This window comes from Protobothrops mucrosquamatus, unplaced genomic scaffold (assembly GCF_001527695.2).
Source record: "Protobothrops mucrosquamatus isolate PMUCROS unplaced genomic scaffold, P.Mucros_1.0 scaffold1, whole genome shotgun sequence".
Lineage (NCBI taxonomy): Eukaryota > Metazoa > Chordata > Lepidosauria > Squamata > Viperidae > Protobothrops > Protobothrops mucrosquamatus.
Genome location: NW_015386388.1, coordinates 206,071 through 212,070, shown reverse-complemented (window position 1 = coordinate 212,070; position 6,000 = coordinate 206,071).

Here is a 6,000-nt window from a genome sequence, read left to right as displayed (position 1 = left end):
CATGGGGCCTGCTTAAAATACAGTTTTCCATAACAGTAAAAGGGCAGAAAATAGCCACTCTTGAACAGTAGCACTCAAGGTTTCCTGGTTCTGTATTGCATGCTTTTTTAAAAAAAAGGCTAGAATGTACTTGCCTTTTAATTTTGCAAGATATGCCATTGAAAGTACAATTGAGCTTCTGTTCTTAATAGTTGATTTCTTTAAAAAACAGTAGATGGGTTTTTATTAACGGAAGGCTGGTTTGGGCCATCCAGAGGTATTTTTAATCTCTGTTCCATTCCCTGAGCATCAAGAATAAAGCCTCCCTTTGAGGGTGAGGGCATGGCTGCATATTACACTACCCATGTGGCTGCTATCTGAAACTGCATTCTTCTGTTACTATGCCAGATATCTATGGGGATTTACTGCAGAACAGATTTCCTAAAGTTTACCATACGGTCATTTCAGCAATGAATTTCCTCATAATCTATGTTAAAGATCAAGCAACTAATTGCTCCAATATTAAATTAATCTGACTACTAGATATAATGATGGAGCAAGTGATAATTATTGAATTTTCTGGCAACCTATCTTTTGCATTGGTAGGAGGCATCCCTGCCTACTTCACTATTATTTCCGGAAAACAATTTTTGGCCATAAACATTTCATCAGGGAGAGGGGAGAACTTTTCAGAGGCACCTTTGCAGCAAAAATAAAGCAGCCTTCTTACTCCTGGTGCCCACAAATTATCTTGGATTTCAGCTCAAGTAATTCCAAGCTGGCATGGTCTGAGGAGCCTTGGCATGTATTGGGGGGGGGGGGGGAATCCTAGAATGAAGGAGATTGCTGTAAATGATTTGCCTCTTAAAACTGTCTCTGTTCAAATCTGGAGGAACTTTAGAGTGATGGTTTTGTGTGGGAGAGACGGCACTCTTCACCCTGGTGTTTTGTCATTGAATAATGAAGTTATATTTAAGGTGTTGCTTGACATATGAGTAGTGTAACCTTCCACATCATTGCCCTCATCTTCCACTTTCTTTCTCTGCTTTCTCATAATTATTTTGTAAACTTGCTTCTCCTATGCCACAAAATATTTTTGCATACGCATGACAGCTTTTAACTGGCTGTATCTACCCCTCTTTTTTCATGCTGCTTTTCTCTTTATTTTTTTCTTTTTGTGTACTTAGCATTTTTAAAGTTTCTCTCTGTGTCAGCCAGTTGAAATGTTCTGGGGAGAGGTGGGTTTGGTTTTTGTTTTGTTTTGTTTTTTGGTCTTGGGGGAGGGTTTGGCACCATGAATTTCAAAATGTACAAATGGTTCACGCTAACACACACCAGGTATATCTGATGTTCAGATGGCATACAAATAAAAAATATTCTTTTTCAAAAAGAGCCTGTCTGTTTTCATTGCCTACAGAGGCACAAATGTAAGCTCTTGAGAGTATCAGTGGCATAGTGACTCAGTCCCTATAACTGTTAATCTCCATAGCACAAGTTACCTTAGTAAGATTGTTTTCTTTACCATTACTCATTACAAAAATCAGTCAAGCAAATTATTGACTCCATCCTACTTTATGTGATCTCACTGGGTCTTGTTGTCTGAATATGGAAGCATTTTATTGCACCTTGTCAATAATAGGTCAGTCTTCTGGAGAGAACCCACCTAGTATCTGAATACGTTACGGTAAGAAGTGAGCATTTTGATGTGTAAAGTCTTAATCAGCAACACCCATCATGTAGTTGCCAAAAATAAGAAGTTGCAAGTAGCCACTTCAGACCTCTAATTTTATACAAATTCAGTAGGTAGCCGTGGGTTAGCTTTTCCTTACATTCCACTCCCCTCTGTATAGTATCTGTAAAGAATTGTTGATTGCCTATAAAGTGCAATATAATTGAAGGAACTATATCAGAACTAAGCATTAGTTCCAAAACATTCATTGTTTAGCTGAAGATAGCTGAAGGGAGATGCTATCAACATTGTGGAAAGCTTAACATGGCTTCTCTAGAATTTATCAAATATGTAGCTTGTGGGGATGGTCCAAGTGCAGAGTTAGATCATGGATTATTCAAAAAAATGGAAAGTCTTCTATGAAAATTCTTCAGTTTATGGAAATTTTATAGTTTTACTTGCTTTGCTTTATATATTTTTCAGAAAAAAGCTTCATAAAGACACCAATCTGTAATACTTAAAAGTGACTTGTTTACATTCTGAGATTTTTATTATCTCCATCAGTGTTTTCATGTTGAGGTACTTCAGAAATGAGCTAGCTAGAATTCAAATATTTATTTATAATTAAAAATAATAGCATCATAGCCTGTGCTTGCTGTCTTAGTATCAGAGCCAGTTTCATATCAACTATGTGTTAAGCTATGACCATTACATCTACATTCTACTACTTCACCTGAAAAATACATGCATGTTCTTACCTTACTGCTATATAAATAGGAATGATCAAGGATGTATATAATAGGCATATATGTAAAAATAGAAGAGGAATTGCAAAAAAGCAGCTTTACTTGGAATACATCCCGCTACGATACCTCTAACACCATCAACCATCCACATTTGCCTATCTCTGGTCCTTGGGAAAGACTCAATAGACAGACAAAAATGCCAAATCCAGCCTGAACATCTGGTTGGCTGAGCAACAAACCATAATAGAAGGGATATCTACATAGATAGGCTTATACAAGTTGTAGGTTTATCAGATAATGACTTGAATTGAGCTAAATATATTTCATTTGCTGGTTACTTATAAGTCATCTGGAATATGCCATCTGGTAAGCTTCACATTTGCTTCAGAAGACTCATCAAGTCTATGTGTGATATATGGTACATGTCTCTTTCAACATAAATGCAGAAACTAATGGAGAAAAGAGATGCTTGCATTGTGGGGTCCTTGGTGCTCTCTGAGCTTGGTTGTTTTCTAGCAGACGTTTCACTACCAAACTATGTTTGTATTAGAAGTACAACTAAAGTATATATACAAAGAGGGCTGAATCTAATTTTGGCTCTTTTTTCCAGCAAAATTTTACCTAACTCCCCCGTTTTCCTATGTCACCTTGTTTTATTATTTCCTCTTTTCATAAATAATACTATTTATAAGCCCTTTCCCCAGATTTAAACCCTCAACTTAAAAGTCTTTATTCAGGACTATCTATTTTGTTAAAATGCTGAAAAAGTAATGTAGAACATAATTCAGTATCATAATTTATGCAACTTAAGCTTGCTTACAGTCTTTGTGGGGGGTCAGCTGTGTATTATTAGCTGCAATCTCTAAAGATTTTATTTTTATTTACCGTATTTATATCACATCTTGATTAAATTTATGAATAACTCAAGGTGCCAAACATATCCAACATATTTTCCTCCTATTTTAACCAAAACAGCTGGTGGCTTTCATGGCTAAGGCAGGACTAGAAATCAGTTTCCCACTTTCTAGTTTGGTGCCTTAACTACTAGGTCAAACTGGCTCCTTTATATCTTGTGAGGAAGGCTGAATTATTTGGACTTCTAGTTTATCAAGATTAGAGCAAAGGCGAAGAGAATCTTATTGAATATAACCATTTCATGATAGCAAAAAAATCTTCTGTTACTATTGAATCTATGTCAATTCCATGTTATAAAGATTTGGATGACAGCTTGCTTTAAATGTTAACAGTGTTCAGAAATCCCCTTTGAAGAAATTCTGTGAAGAAATCTACAGATAAAAATGCCTGGATCTGTTCTAATGTGGGTTATGCTTAATGGTCGTTCTGGAGAACACTGTGCTTCATCTTGGTAATCTTTGTTGAATATCTTTCACTTTGTGTGTACTGATAATTGGACATGGAGAAACACATTTTTAATTGCCCTGAACTTCCTGGGGGAAGTTCTTTCACATGGATCTTTCCAAGCCTTAGGAAGTAGTGACCAAAAAAGATTGAAAAGACTTGCTCAGAGTTTGAATAGTGAAGCCACTGAAATACATTTTTCAAAAGTGTATTTTTACAAAAATACTGTACATACGTACATGGTACTTTACAAAATTAAGAGATAAAAGTCTTTGTCCTAAAATGGTTCATAATTAAGCATTGGGATGAAGTAGGGAAACAAATGAAATAATAAAACTAAACATCAGAATAAACACAATGAGTTGTTTTACAACTGGACAATCTTGTCCATCAATTTTGTTACAGTGGCTTTCTGAAATTGAAAGAAAAATCATTTTCCTATTTTCTGCCATGTGATGCTTGCCATTAAGAATATTAAGCAACTCCAGAACCTTTTGTGTTCTGTTTTATCATAAGCTACAGCAATACAAGATAGGGACAGGATTTTTTTTTGTTATAGAACGCACTGGAATAGAGTTCCGGCACCTTTTTTCAACGGATTTTCCAGAGTTGCGTTCTTTTCCTATTGTTTCCCTTCCTATCCTCGTTTGTTTTTGAAAATGCCCCGCTGGTGGTACGGTGCAAGCAGGGTCCCCTCCAGTGCTGTCTGCCTCCTCTAAGAGCCATGAGGCACCGGAGCACCACAGCTAGAGTGTGGCTTGATTGGCTGGGTTGGACCATGTGGTGTGGAAGCCGATGGTGGCGGTGGGAGACACATAAACATGGAGGCCATCTTTCACGAGAGGGTGAGTGAGCCTTTTGCCTTCCCTTACAGAAGGTGGGGTGTGAGGTTAAAAAGAGGCGAAGTGAGAAGAAAGAGGTGGCTGGCGTGGAAGCTTGCCCGACAGCGAAACTGCTGTTTCGGTTCCTTGGATAATTCAAAGGCTGGGATGTCTACAAAAATCTCTTTTTAGTCTTTTATACTTTATATTCAAACTGCAGAGGGAAAGAATAAGAATAAAGCCAATGTCTTGTGACTGACAAAAGTTTCAACTTTAATTTGTTTCAAGTCAATATCCATATTAAACTCCAAATGTGAATTTTTCCATCTTGTTTGACAACTTCTTAAAAATAATTCAATTTTTTACAAGCAACCAAATTTTGTTTTATTGGGCCAATTTCATTCCACATAGAAAGCTGAAATTTCCACTCATTAAACTAAATGGGTATGCCAGTGGTAAATGTCCCAAAAGATTAATAAAATGCCTTCTTGTAATTTAAAGTCACACAGTGCATGGTAACATTAATAGTATTAACTTATCTTGAACAAAATCCTAGTATTTTAGATACACTAAAAATTGAAGGGTTTTTTTTCAACAATAAAGGTAAACCTTGTAGGGTAGGCAAGGCGGGTTGTATGACGTGTGTGAGTTCCAGCACCTTTTTTTTTTTTTTTTTTTTACAAAAGAAGCACTGGATAGGGGTAAAAGCAATTCATCATACAGAAGTTTGATTAGGGTTGGACTATAACACTCTAATATAGGATAGCTATACTACAGGAGGGAATTGGAAAGCAATACTGGCCAGATTTTTTTAAAGGAAGTTACCTCAAAGGGGGAAATTAAGAAGAATTGGAGAATAAGAAACCTTACCAACTGTGGACAATAGTAAACCACAGTGTTCTTCTGCAATATGGCTATTGGTTTTTATGGCTATAGATGGTGTTTAACATTAGAATCTCAGTGCCAGCTACTTTGGACCAATACTAGGAGTATGATGGTACTATTGAGCTTTTCAAAGATATTTGCTTGTTTACTCTGAGAACAAAAGGTTAAATTAGAATAGTTTTCTAATTTAATGGTAGTTGCTCAGATGTGAAGAAGCAAAACCAGAATCACAAATAGCTTGGATCTTGCCAAGTTTGTTTGGCAGTAGCCTCTCCCATTTTTGCTTGCCTTCCTTTGGCTATTGTGATTTCATTATTGCATCTTGATTATTCATAAGCTAAATCTGCTCTAGCAGAATTTTGTGGTCGAAGTAAAAATGTAAATATTGTAATAAAAATCGAGAAGGCTAACTTGGCCTTTGCCTCTTTTAGCGCCCTCCACTTCTTTCCTGTTAGGAATCTAATCAGGGCTTACTCTATATAAGAAGGCTACTGGAATCTTTTAACACCCAACGGCTTTTGGTAAAAAATGTGAAGGAAGA